The following is a 15,530-nucleotide window of genomic DNA, read 5'->3' as shown; positions in this document are numbered from 1 at the left end:
CCTTTAAGACTTCCAGAAAGCACTCTCCAAACCAAAACAACAACAGCAACAATGAGAGAGGGAATAGGAAAAAAAAAAAAAAAAAAAAGGAAAAAACACGCGATTTTTTTTTTTTTTTTTTTTTGTCCTCAGGCGCCGGTCCCAGGCACCCGCTCACTGGTCCTGCTGCCCTGTCTCCCTAGCACCAGGGTCCCTGTCCCTTAAAGGCTTCCAAAAAACACCCACCCACCAGTCCCGCAGGGAAAAATGCATGATATTCTTTGTCCTCAGGCGCCGGTCCCAGGCACCCGCTCACCAGTCCTGCCGCCCTGCCTCCCTAGCACCGGCGTCCCTGTCCCTTTAAGGCTTCCAAAAAGCACTCGCTAAAAAGAGAAAAAAAAAGGGGAAAAACACATGATTTCCTCCTTCCTCAGGTGCCGGTCTCAGGCACCCGCCCACCAGTCCCGCAGGGAAAAATGCGGGATATTCTTTGTCCTCAGGCGCCGGTCCCAGGCACCCGCTCACTGGTCCCGCCACCCTGCCTCCCTAGCAACAGGGGCCCTGTCCCTTTAAGGCTTCCAAAAAGCACTTGCCAAAAAAAAAACCGCTCCAGTTTCTTTCCACCCGCCGGGAGCCGGGGGGAGGGGCGCTCGGGTCCCTCTGGGCTTGGGCTTGTATCTTACCCCCTTCATAAGGCGCTGGGTTCTTGCAGGTGTGGATGTGGTCTGGATGTTGTCCTGTGTCCTGTGGTCTCTATTTTAGGAAGATTTTTCTTTGTTTTATTTTCATAGCTCTATGTGTTTTTGGGAGGAGATTTCCACTGCTCTACTCACACCGCCATCCTGGCTCTGCCTCCTTTTTGTTTTCTTTTTTATGTGAGATAATACACCTCACTCTTACTTAAGTCATTTAAAGTTGGGTCTCAAGGTGGCTTAATTGATAGGTTTTGTATTTCATTACCATACCCAGTTATCTTAATGCAGGCAATAAAATCTGAAATTAACTGATTTATTTATGCATTTCCTTTTTATTTTTTATCTTTCCTTCACTGAATTTTAAGGAAAAGAACATTGTTTCTTTCATATTCATTTCTGACCCAATGCTTAGAATGTTGTTTGGCACATAGATACTAAATGAATATATAAAAATATATAATGACTACCTCAAATCTATCAAGTTTATCTCCCTAATATCTAAAGGTAAACTTCTTTATGCTCATTTACTATCACAACTTTGTTAGTCTTTCCAGGAGTACTTTAATATTCTGTATTGTAATATCTCTTTTACAGTTTATACTGCACCAATTCATCTTCCACACTGCTGCTAAAGCAGAAAAGATCTTATCTGCTCAAAATCCATCTAGAGTGCCCTGTTGCCTACCAATGCAAATTCATACTCCATTGCATGGCAGACATCAGGCTTCTACCTGCTTACCCAGCTTACGTGCTTGCAGTCTGTACTAGAGTCAACACGTAAGATATTGAGTCTCTTCCAACAAACCATGAGTGGTAGGAAGATTCCTAAAATGGTTCTTAGAGTCATACTTCCTGGTATGCATGCCTGGATTAATGACTCCCTTTGAGTGTGGATGTTCCTGACTTGATCAGGTGAGTCCTCTTAAAAGAAGATGTAGAAATCAGAAATGGAAGAATTCAAACATATTCAAAGCTGCAGTCCTGTAACCGTAAGAAATTGAATTCAGCCAACAACCTGCATAAGCTTGGAAGTGGATCCAAAGCTCCAGAAAAGAGCCCCAACCAGGCTGACATTTTGATTGCAGCTTTGTCAAGCACTAAGCAGACAATTCAGCCAAAACATACTCAGATTTCTGACCAATACAACTGGGAGATAATGTATGGGTGGGTTTTTTTGAGCTGCTGTTTGTAATAACTTGTTATGCTCAATAGAACATTAACACATCATGCTTTTTCTATTCTCCTTGCTATTCACTCATTGTCCCCTCTAATTTCAGTCTATATGTGCTGGTAGTTACTTACCAATCCTTCAAGATCCAACTTAGACATTACTGCCTTTAGGAATCCTTTCTCTGCAAAACACCTTTCTCCCACACCTAACTAGTTTGTTTCACCATGCCTTATTCTCCTCCTCAATGGTTATCATTGTTCTAACATTTCCTTTTTCATATGTCTATTATTTTTTAGTAGTAGTGCTGTCATTTTGAGCTGAAGCTGTGAAACCTGTCTTAACAAGACCAGTGTCATACTGAAACCAGGTTATCAGGAAACTCCTGATAAAAGCTTATCCTCAGGATGCTGAAGATATTTGATTGACTCAACAGCAGTGTCTCAGGTTCTCGTTAGGGTATGGTATCAATGTTACTGTCACTCAGATTCCTCCCCACATTAACCTGCAATGAATTAATGATTAAGTGCACAGCTGGACATGGACAGAGAAGGCAACAACAAAATAAAATTTTAAGAATTGATTTGTGGTTTACAGTGTATCATAATGACATCTCTATTGCTTTTGCTTCCTCTCTACAATCATTCCACAACAATGAGAATTATAAAAAAGAGATGAGAAACATAGCTCCATCTTTGATAAAACTATAAACTATCTGTCACTTTAAAAAACACATGAATAATACCTGCTAAATCCAGTGAGTAATAATACAATGCAGGAAAATGCTGAGAAAGGAAACCTAGAGCCCACCACCAGTTAAGGCTGCCATAGAGAGTCTCCTGTGTACGTGGCCATCATGAGGAATAAAATTGCATTTCTAGAATGGCAGGCTGTGGGAATTTCTCTAGACCTTTTTTTTAGATTACAGAGGAGTAAGAAGATAAGGCTGAAGAAGAAAGCACACAAACATGGCCAATGCATGGAAAACAATTTGACAGAGAGGCCAGATGAAGGAAAGCCTTTGAACTGTAAGGAGCTCTGAAACTGCTGTTTTCTCTCAGATGGGAGAGAAGTGAGAGCTAAACAATCTCTCTCTGTCTCTCAGTATTTGTATGTGTAGATGTGTACACATGTGTTTGTGTAAATCATATATATATGTACATATGTACACAAAAACTAGAAACCTTGTGTCATAAGAAATTTCCCTATGAACCAGGGACATATCCTGGTAGTCTGTAAACTATTTCACTCTTAGACCACAGAAACCTCCTACCAGGAGATATTGATATAGGCAGAATTCACATCACTCAAAAATAATACTTTAAAATAATCAACTCAGCCTCCACAGGTATTCTACAAGATAAAAAATAAGGAACAGAGAAAAGGGAAATAGCAAATAAGGAACACATAGAAGAAAAATATCACCTTGGAGAAGACACAGAATTTTGGCCAAGCTATATGGAAAATGCACCAATCAAAAGTAGGAGCTCAAAGCAAACATGTAAGAGAATGAGGAAGACATTGGATAAATAGAGACATAATACATACACTCAAAAGCCTGCAGAGCTCAAGAGACAAGTAGAAGAGAAAACCTTCAGAGAAATGAGGCTACACAGAAATCATCAAAGGGAAATACACTTTGCTGGAAAGGAAGTAGAAAGCCAAACTAGGAAAATAGACTAAAATGGAATTAATGTAAAAAGACAATATGATTAAAGGTGTTAGAGAGAACTAATTCATAAATGAAACACAGAATTGGTATCCTTATTACAGTGAACACTTAAGAAACATGGGGGTTAGGGCTGCTGACCCCTGTGCAATCAAAAATCCATGTATAATTTTTGACTACCCCAAAACTTAACTACTAATAGCCTGCTGTTGACCAGAAGTCTTACTGATAACATAGTCAATTAACATATTTTGCATATGTATTATCTATTGTATTCTTACAATAAGGTAAGCTACAGAAAAGAAAATGGTTTTCAAATAGTCTCAAGTCTCCAAAAATTTTTCTATTATACTTATGGGGGAAAAAATCCACTCTTAAGTGGAACCAGGTAGTTCAAACTTGTGTTGTTCGAGTTTCAACTAAATTAATTTAAAGAACTACAAAAAAATAAGTCTGAATGGCAAAGTAAAATCAAACAAGATCCCGTATATGACATGTTTAAAACTAGTAATTGAGAAATAAAAATTAAGAAGATGGAGAAAGCTAGCAGTAAATAGAGCAAGAAAAACAACAGAAAAGTCAAGAGATATGGTATTAATGTTAGGTAACATTGATTCAAAGCAAATGCATTAAAATAAAGGTTCAATTCATAACAATTTTGCAGTCGTATAATATTTCATGAATAAATATAACAATTAATGAAGCAAAAACTACAAGGAAATTTTCAGGAATAAGATATTTTAATTAATTTCTCTCTTTTGCCAGTGACATTTCAAATAGGCCAAAAATTAAGCTACAGAAGTCCAAAAATATGTAAAGTATATCTAGTTCATATGTAGCTTCAGAAATAGACCTCAGGCCTTTATAGTAGATCATTTTCCTAGGAAATTGAGGTTCCATTTTTCAAAGTCTCAGTAAAAACCCAGAAATGTGCATGGGATGTTATCAGTTGCATGCATGTTAGAAGCAGGACTATTTATATCACAATCTCCTGAAGAGTTTGAAGGAATCAGGAAGGTATAAAGTCCTATTTGAGAACTTACGGAGGCAATTTTTCTGAAGGACTTGAAGGGGTCTTCTCTTTGAACAGGTAGTATTTTAGCAACCTGTTCCTCTGGCAGAGGTACATGGAGCTGTCCATGAGCAGATGAATTGCCTCCTTTGTTGGATTCTTAGTCTCATCACTTTATCCTTTTGAAAATTATGCAATTACATGTTTTTTAGTGTAATTCCAAAAAATTAAAAGGATAACACAAATAACCAATAAGAGTTTAAATCAGCAGTTCAAAGATAATTCAATTTTAAAAAATCAATAAGAAGGATTTACTATAACTATAGAGGAAAGATTATACCTACTGGTACTGAAAACTGTTTTAATCAAATGCTACATCCATACTGGATAAGACTGCTAAAGTATATATTTACATAGATTAAAGGCAAGTCCTCTCTATATGTATATATTTTGCATGTGTATATAGATGTTTATGTATATATATGAATATGCATACATACACAGGCATATACGTATGTATCTTTTGTGAGGGAAAGAAGAATTTGTATTAAATTTTAGAACAAATGAAGGCATTGACTACCATCACTTATATTTAATATTTTTGTGTACTAGGTAATGGAATTTACATGAGAAAGAAATAAAGTATGCAAGTTGAAAAGAAAGTGAAGTTAAATTATTATTTATTATTTATAGATATAGAATATCTGTGAAACCCAAAAGAATCAAATAAAAAGCTATTACAATCACAGCAAAACAAATATTGCTATAAACAAGTAAAAAGAAAAGTATCACAAGCAATAGGAGATTACAGTAAGGTGGTTGATGCAAAAATCAATAAACCAAAATGAACAGTATATGTATATATAACAAAATCTTGTTAGAAAAGATAGTGGAAGAAATATTTCATTTATAATTACAATTTCATTTACAGTTTATGCAACCATACGTGTGAAATATCTAAATACATGTAGCAGCATTTTACAAAGAGACCTTTATACTGATACTATGAGGTCCAAAATGAAACTGGAATCATTAGAAAGGAATGCCTTCTTGTAGGATAGAAAAACTAAGTATTAGAAGAATCTTTCTGAATCCTAAATCAACATGCAGGTGGTGATCCCTGCAGTCTACTAAGAAGATATTTTTTCATTAGTGGCAAACAGATTCTAAAATTCATGTGGATACATGAGTGTTTAAAATTAGCTAGGGAATTTTGAAAGGTAAGCATTAATCAGTTGGATTTAAATACCTGAGGATATTCCAGTGTATTCTAAAATTTATAAATCTTAGTTATTAAAAGAGGGTAGCACTGATTCATAAATATAACAGTGATGGATAAAAAAGAGTTCAATGTTAATGTAAATAGGTATGGGAGTTTGCTATATGATAAAAGTAGAATTTTATATCACGGGAGAAAATGTAGATTAATGACGGTGCTGAAACAATTGGTTAGGCATGTAAAAAAATAAGTTTACACACATCCTCATTTCTTATAATCAATTCTAATTGGAGCAAATAATTAAACTAGGGAAATGCAAGAAGAGGAGAAGGAGAGGAAAAGAAAGAGGAAACTGTTAAGTTATTAGAAGAAAATTATATTATTTCTTTGTGTTATTGTTTTAAATAATTTTGAAATAAAGAAGCCCTCTATTGATACTAAACAAAAATCCCAAGAACTTGAAACCACCTGCAATATATTTAGTTACAAAGACAGAACTGAGACCACCTATGTCAATATGATTTAATTGTTTGCTTCATAAAATTCTTGCCCAAGAAGATAAGACTAAAAATCAACAAATAACTTCACTGTTTGCTTTCAGAAAATCTTGCAAATCAATGCATCTGGGCAAAGAGTTTGTTCACCTGGATGAACAGCTTACTTATCAAGACAGTAATTTGCTTACCAAGAATTGCTTCAATACCCTTGACTTTGCTGTTTATAATTATGTCATGAACTTTGCCTAATTCCAACCAGTTCTCCACCTTGAAAGATACAACTTACACCAAGCAAGTGTAGACCCGTAAACCTTCTGAATACTACTTCCTAACATCCTCCTTTTGAGATACTGCTAAGATTTCACAAGGTGGTGTTTTTCATTCTATGGTAAGTTTATTAAATGCAACTTTTCTTGCTCGAGAGGTTTTTCTGGTAGTCCATTGTGGACAGTTGATGACCTGAAACCACTTAAAAACTTAATATGGAAAGCAATATACAAATCAAAAGAAAAATGATAGACTAGGAAAAAGTTCTGAGTATTCATCAGAGAGAAAATGCTATGTACCTGAATGTTTTAAAGCCCTAACAAGTTAATGAGAAAAAAAGTAGTTGGAAACAATTACATATATGAAAAAAAGTTTGTATCGAGTGAAAAAAAAATAGTTATGTTCATGAAAATAAGCTCAACCTAAGTTATATTACCAAAAATACATATTAAAACTATAAGGAAATTCTATTTTTCACCTTTTAGATTGGCAAAGATCAATAAGTAGTATAACTGGGAAAACCAAATTGTTGTAGTTTATTTGGCTACAGCTTCTATGGATGCAACATGGCAATATTTATTACATGGACTTTGACTAAGGAATTCTACTTCCAGGAATCTATCCTGTAGATATTCCCATAAGTGGAGAAATACATATGTATGAGGTTATTCATTTTAGCTCTCTCTCTAAACAGCAAAAGATTAAAACATTTAAAATATCCATTATTATGGTATAATAAAAGTCATATTGAAGGCACTTATTGTAAATAATAAGACATGTAAATTTTTAAAAAATGTTAAGTTTAAAAAAAATTGCACAGGAATATGATTTTTATGCTATGATTTTAGTGGGAAAGCACATAGATGTATTATTCAAAAATCCATATTAAAAACTGTTGCCACTGAAGTTAACTAAATGATTTAGGAACAGAAGTACTTTATGTTATAAACTCTTCCAAACTTTTTGTCCAGAAATGTGCATTTATTATTAACCTCCCTTCACCCCGATGAAATTGAAAATGATAGTTCATTGCACTAAAAACTCTGTAAGGCATTGGAACATTAGTATTGCTTTAGAACCAATGGAATGCAATAGACTTAAAGGCAGTAAGAGATCTTTTTTTCACTTCTGTACAGTGGACAGTAGGTATAGGCACATCAAGTCTTTGGAGAAGCGAAGCTCCTTCCCATTAGCACATTTGCAGCAGGATATGAGGGCCTCATGGCAACAGAAGTTGTGCCCAGGCAGAGGCAGTGGACATATGCTGCTGAAAGCGCTGGCAGGGCAGCTTTGTGCAGGCAGCACAAAAACTTGTCATTGGATCTAAGGAAAGACAAGTTCAGCAGGAAAATGATAAGGTGTATTCACCTTAATGTAGTCAAGTGGCATATGAGCATGTGTGAAATCCCTTTGCAGGCCCACCCCTAAAGAATCCCCAAACTGGAGGAGATTTGGCAAGAAACATAGTGTAATACATTATAATTATTTTCTTGTAGTTTTTAGGACTCATGATTAGGGCCAAGTCCTCAGACAGTGGTGGATTTTAATATAATTAATAAAAAATGGTCCTTATATGCAAAAGGGCCAGATAAATTTAAGGATATTCTGGCTTCTCACCCACATGCTCAGGTTGAGTTTCACAGTAGTGTTTCTGAGTAATTCTACTTCACTGAGCAGAGCAGGGAATGGCTAACAATGGGAGTGTTTGGGAACAGGTGGCCCTGAATATTTCATCAGTTCCTCCACTGCCACCTGCTTAGGCAACTTCATTTCACTTTCATCTTCACTGCTCTATCCACCACAATCCTGTTTGCTTTGGTCATACTATTCTTCTGGGTCCTTGTTCGAAGTCATTTGCCCCTGGAGGAGTCACTGGAGCTCTTCTCCCCAGCCTTGCTCTCTCTGCACAACCAGGTCATGCAGTGAGAGGCATCTTTTCAAAGCAGCCGAGCACCACAGATATCAGCAAAGTCCTCTGCTGCCTTGTCCCTTCCCCTCTCACCTCAGATTTGAAAATGCCAGGGCTTAAAACAACCAGGATCCTAGGAAGATTATTCAACAGTACACAACTTGAAGTTAATTAATTCTCTATCATGTAAACACTACATTAAGGTTGAAACCTTATATAAAGAATTGGGTGGAGTGATGATTTCAGTCTACAGTTAATTGTGTTTGTCTAAATTTCCTTAGGCTTTACCGCCTTTACCACACTTAGAATTAAAGATAAGAAAGCACTTTTAATTTTTTGTTGTTTTGTATTGGTTCAATCTGTATTTGTGGCTTATTTAAAATGCCTTTTTTTAATGGAAACCTGAAAACCATCTGAACTAAAAAGATTGTATTTTCTATCAAAGCATATGGTATTGAAAAAATGCTTTATGCAGGAAGCAGAAGGAGAATAATGCCTCTTATTGGTAAATTCTATCTTAATCACACTTTATTAAGTGGTTTCCATTCTTCATGGACAGAAAGGAACCAGAACTTGATGATTTGGAAAAGTCTCGGCCTATCTATCCATTAACTGTGGATCCAGTACTTGACTTGAAACATATATGCCCCTGAACTGGGTTGACTAGTGTTCCCCAGAATTCATGCCCTACTGGAACCTCAGAATGTGACCTTATTTGGAAACAAAAAAGCTATGTGAAGACATACTGTCAAGATAGCCAGGACTGAAGCACAGATAAGGAACACCAGGGAATGCAAGCAGTGCCATATGTAAAAATAGGCATGAAACAATTTCTCTCTCATAGTCTCCAGGAGAAACCAATCCTGTCAACACTTTGAATTCAGACTTATATTTTCCAGAACTCTGAGAGGATAAATTTTTTTAGTCACCTAATTTGTTGTATTTTGTTAGAATAGCCCTAAGAAATCAATGCGGATTGTGGTATTAGGGAGTGAGGTGCTGCTCTGACAAATAGTCTTCAAGTAGCTTTGAAATTGGGTAAGGGGTAGAGGAACTTCATAGAAAAAAAACATGTATTTCCTTAAAGAGAAACACAGATGTTACAGGTGGTTCTGGTGTAGGCTCAGACACAAGTGAAGAGGACGATAGAAGAAGTTTCTTTCATCTTAGAGAACACATGAACAAAATGTTCATCATGAACAGTTTTAGTGGAACTCTGAATATTACAGGTGCTCCTTGTGAGTTCTCAGAAGGAAATGAGAAACATGTTATTGGGCACTAGAGGAAAGATAGTTCTTGATTCCTATTATAAAGTTGCAGAAAACTTAGTTGAATTGTGTTCTAGTGTTGTATGAAAGTAAAACGTATGTAAGCAATGACCCTGGATACCTACTTAGCTGAGGAGATTTCTAAGCAAAATATGGAAAGTGTGGCCTGATTTTTTTCTTGCTGTATATTGTAGAATGCAAGAGGAGAGAAGTAAATTGAGGAACAGACTATGAAGGAGAAAGGAACCAGAACATGATGATCTGGAAAAGTCTCAGCATATCCATATGACAAAAGGTGGGAACTAAGGCATTCACCGGAGTGAGCTCCAGGTCTGTAATCGAACAATTTTTGATGAAGAGATTAGCTGTGTGTGACTCACAGAGCTAATGAACCATCACAGCAGACCGGGAGGAGAGACAGGATGATCCATGGAGAGATTCTCTTGTGTAGTGGTGTGGATCCCCTTGACACACAAGGAAGGCTGACAAGATTTTTGATGACTTTTTACCAACAGAGGCACTGACAGCCTCACTGAAAGGGTCAGAGATAGAATGAAATGACCAAAGAATGGCTCTGAAGGGGGCCTGGAGGCTGTTTTGGTGTTTGTGTGTGTGTGTGTGTTTTGGTGGTGGGATATGGGCCCAGAGAGAGAAACATCTAGCCACAGAGAATTATTACCAGGCCTTGAAACCTAATGGAACTTTCCCTGCTCAGTTGTGAACTTGTTTTAGGCCAGTTACTTCTTTATGCCTTCTATGCTCTCTCTTTAAGAATAAGAATGTTTATTGTTTGCTTGTCCCACCACTGTATTTTGGAAATAGACAACATGTTTTCTAGTTTTACATGTCCACAGGTAGGGAGGAATTTTTCCCTAACATGGATCATACCCAGAGTCTCAACCATACTTGATTTAGATAATTTAAGTGATGGAATTTGTAACTTCTTGAGTCAATGATTAGAGGTGTAGAGTTAATATGGGAATGGAGTAAGATCTTCAGGGATGTTGGAATGGGGTGAATGTCCTGCGTGTGGGATAAGTGTGAATGTGGTGGGAACAGAGGGCAGACTGCATGTAGTTGAATAGTGTTCCCCCTAAAATTCATCTCTACCTGTAACCTAAGAATGTGACCTGCTTTGGAAATTGGGCCTTTGTAGATGTAATTAGTTAACATAAGATGAGGTCATGTAGGATTTGGGTGGGACCTAAATTCAATGACTGGCATACTTAAAAGAAGACCATGTGAAGATGGAGATAGAAATTGAAGAGGTGTGTCTAGAAACCAAGAAACACCAAGGATTACCTGTAAGCTAAGAAAGAGGCATGGACAGTTTTTCCCTCAGGGCTTCCAGAAGGCCCCAAGCTCCCAAACATCTTGAATAAAGAGTTGTAGTATCCAGAACTGTGAAAGAATAAATTTCTCTTGTCTAAAGCAATCCAGTTGGTGGTACATTATTATGGTAGCCTTCAGAAAGTTTTACATCTTCTCAAAGAAATATGCAATATTTTATGTTCAACTTAATTTCATTGTTATGCCAAAATTTTTACTTCTGCCCACATTATTGAAAGCAACTAACACTTACTGAACATTTCCAGATTTCCTGACACTATGCATTAATAATCCTTACAACAACTGTAGAATAATTATCCCTACTTTACAGATTAGGATATTCTAATACATACTGGGGTGGAAGGGTCTTATAGGATTAAGGGGGAGAGTCCATATTTAAATTTATTTCTGCTAAATTCAAGTGTCTATAGGCTACCTATTAATTTATAAAGAGATAAACTGAATTACTCTACCATATAAGCAGATTTTAAATCACACTGAGGAAAGAAAAGAAAAGTGTGCAATCTATGTGTGTTTAACTTTCTTTTCCAACCCTGAAGATGTTGCCCAATGTGTCATCAATCAAAATGAGGTTACAGATTCATTTAGAGGTACAAGCACATTCAGGTGTGCCATATAGTCAATTCCTTTTTCAATGAGCATTCTCCCTGATGCTACAAAGCTTTTATGTTCAAGTGTCTAATGACAAGACCATTACTTCAGGTATTGACCAAAACTTAGAAGAGCAACAGGGAGGCTCTTCTAAAGGTGTTATTACAAAGTGGAAGCATTGAAAAAACACATTACTCTCTTTTAAGTAGAGTTTGCCCTTTGCTCTATATTAGCTCATGTCTGTGAACTTTAACGATAGAGTGATTAATAGCAAAGTAATTCTTACTTTTTAAAAAGAGCATCTGTCACAATCATGGTGCCAATGTTACTGTTGTGGCTGTTCATTACAAATATAATAAGAGTTTGGGTTGAGAAGTGAGATCGTGTGGCTCACTGCAAACTTGAACTGCATTCAACATTGGGATTCAGACCTGCTGAATGTCAGGGGGATTCATGTGGTAGAGGACTGGAGAGGCTTTTGTGAGAGTATTTATTTTAAGGGGTGACAAAGATATGAGAACAGCCCTCCTCTATTCACAAAACCTGAGATCTCAAAAATGAGGTGTATTAAGTTTGTTAAGGCTGCCATAACAAAGTAATAGATTAGGTGACCTATACTCACAGTTCTAGAGGCTAGAAATTTATTTTCTCACAGTTCTAGAGGATATAAATTTGAGATTAATGGGTCCCAGCAAGGTTGATTTCTTCTGAGGCCTCTCTCCTTGGCTTGTAAATGACCATCTTCTTCCTGTGTCTTCATGTGATCTTTCCTTTCTACATGCCTGTGTCCAAACTTCCTTTTCCTCTAAGTACATCCATTATTGGAATAGGGCCAACCCTAGTGACCTCATTTTGACTTGAATAACTCCTTAAAAGACCTATCTCCAAATGCAGTCACATCTGAGTTATGGGGTTAGTGAATCCTGAAGTTAGAATTTCAACATATGAATTTTGGGGCGATATAAATTGGATAATGATAGGAGAGATGATTCCAAATATATTGTACATGTTAAAAAAATGAGTCCCTGACCTGGATACTTATAGATTTATATCTAATTCCTCTGGAGGGGTTGAGAGATACAGTTTCTGAGGCATTATAGTAACCATGTGGTAAAACGTAACAGCAATTCTTGTGCCTTTACCAAATTGTCTTGATTAGTGTGGCTTTGTAGTAGAGCTTGAAGTTGGGAAGCGAGATCCCCCCTACTTTATTCTTCCTTCTCAGGAATGCTTTGGGTATTTTGGTTTTTTTGTGGTTCCATATGAATTTTAGAACTATTTGCTCTAGTTCATTGAAGAATGCTATAGGTATTTTGATAGGGATTGAATTGAATCTGTATATTGCTTTAGGCAGGATGGCCATTTTAAGAATATTAATTCTTCCTACCCAAGAGCCTGGGATGAATTTCCATTTGTTAGTGTCCTCTTCAATTAATCTTAGAGGAGTGTCTTGTAGTTTTCAGGTATAGGTCTTTCACTTCCTTGGTTAGGTTTATTCCTAGGTATTTTATTCTTTTTGATACAATTGTGAATGGAATTGTTTTCCTGATTTCTCTTTCTGCTAGTTCGTCGTTAGTGTCTAGGAATGCAACAGATTTCTGTGTATTAATTTTGTATTCTGCAACTTTGCTGAATTCAGATCATCTGTGGAGTATAAAAACAAAGAAAAAACTGAAGGAACAAAACAGCAGCAGACTCACAGAACTGAAGAATGGACTAACAGTTACCAAAGGGAAAGGGACTGGGGAGGATGGGTGGGAAGGGAGGGATAAGGAGGAAAAGGGGGCATTACAATTAGCACACATAATGTGGAGAGGGGCATGGGGAGGGTAGTATAACACAGAGAAGACAAGTGGTGATTCTATAGCATCTTACTATGCTGATGAACAGTGACTGTAATGGGGTATGTGGGTATGTGGTGGGGACTTGTTAATGGGGGTAATCTAGTAACCACAATGTTGTTCATGTAAGTGTATATTAATGATACCATTAAATATAGATAGATAGATAGATAGATAGATAGATAGATAGATAGATAGATAGATAGATAGAAAATAAAAAACATAACAGCAAAGTGAGAGAATCATTTTTCACTTCCACAATGAACATAGTGCTCATGGAGAATCCACTGGGTTCAGAGTGATAAAGATGACAAAAGAATAAAATAATTCCACTGACACAAGCAAGAACTTAACCCCCAATTATTTCTACCTGTACCTATCTTAAACCCAACTGATCAACAGCTACTAAACCATGGATTCAGTCCTGTTGTCCCTGCCTCTTGTCCTATGAGTCACACAACCTCAGTTTCTTCGTACCTTTCAATAATTTGAATGGTGAAAATTCTCTGAAAAGAAACTGGCCTTTAAGCTTCTTGTTCTCCATAAAATAGTCATGAACGAGTCCCGTGTTTCCCACATTTAATAAGAGGTTTGAGCTAATGGCTCTTTTTTCCTTCTTCTACAAGAGCCACACTGGCTCTCTGAGATACCCCTCTCTGCAGGAATGGAAGTCCCTGCCAGTGGAACAGGCAACAGCAATGCCCAGCAAAGCTGACCGTGTCCGCGGCAGCAGTAGGATAGGTGCACACAAGGTCGGTGCCTGATGGCGGCGGTTCAGCCACGGCGGACAGATGGTGAGTCAAAGTGCCTCTCTACAGTTTTCAAACAGAATGACCTTTGCAGCAGACATCCCTGTGGGAAGCTGAACTTTTAGATAAAAAAGGGGCAGAATTCATGTGGTTACAGGACTTTTCTATGACTGAACATAAAATAGGCTTTGGGAGTACATATGTTTTAGGACACTTTAACAGGAACTGAAGTTTCAGTGACAGCAAATGAGAGGACAGTTGAGATAAATGGCCCACTATTACTGATCGGACACAGACAAAAACTTTGTATCATTTCTTTGAATGATACTTCCTAGAGTTGTGTTCTAGGGGAACCCTTCTATACGTGTCTACATTCTATCATGTTTATATTCACACTGCATTCTACAGAAAAGCCTTTTCTTGCCTGGAATACTGCAACTGCTCATGTCCATGAAATATGAACCAACTTCAAGTCCTAATTTGAGTTTCCTTAAGAAACAACTTACATGTACATATTAATTTTTGCAGTTTACAATGCATTTTCACATTATATTCTTATCTTTTTATCCTCACATACCCTATTAGGTAAACACTATATTGTTCATACAAAATGAAAAAGGAAATTGAAGAGTCATCTTGGTATTTCTACTGTAACATATTACAATAGCACAATTTCCAGCACATAAGTGCTCAATAAATATTTGATACCCATGGAATTATTCATGCATAGTATAAACCTGTAAAAAATGTATGTTCAAATAAAGATTTAATTATGATAAAATAGATGTTTTAGATCTTCATGGATATGATAACTTTGTTCAGCATCAGCCACACCAATCAGATGAGCAGAAAGGTGCCTGTGTTTCTCAATTTCATGAAGATAAGAAAGAGCCTTAGGGTCCCCAAACTCCTTACTAAGGCCTGAGACAAAGAAGACTTAATTTAGTACCATGCTCAATAGCAAATAACTGATACTGTGGGGTTTTTCCCTCCAGCAGACTGACAATGGGATAGAATTAGAAAATAACTTTCCCATCTTAAGATGAAAATCCATTCACTCATTCAATAAATTTGTGTTGAGCATTTAGTAGGTGCTAGGTACTATTCTCGATTCTGATGAGTTAGCAGTAGGAAAAAAAATTCTTGCACAGAAAGGGTTTAGATTCTATATTCAGTTACTTCCCCTTAGGGTTTGCATTACAGTGATTTAACTTTGGAAATCATCCTCTAGTTACTTCTATGATTTTATAATTGAAAATAGTAATGGGTCATGATTATCCCCTTGCAAATAACAGAATTCTAACTCAAACAGGCTT

This window comes from Manis javanica, chromosome 3 (assembly GCF_040802235.1).
Source record: "Manis javanica isolate MJ-LG chromosome 3, MJ_LKY, whole genome shotgun sequence".
In the NCBI taxonomy this organism is placed as follows: Eukaryota; Metazoa; Chordata; class Mammalia; order Pholidota; family Manidae; genus Manis; species Manis javanica.
This window is presented reverse-complemented; position numbering follows the sequence as displayed.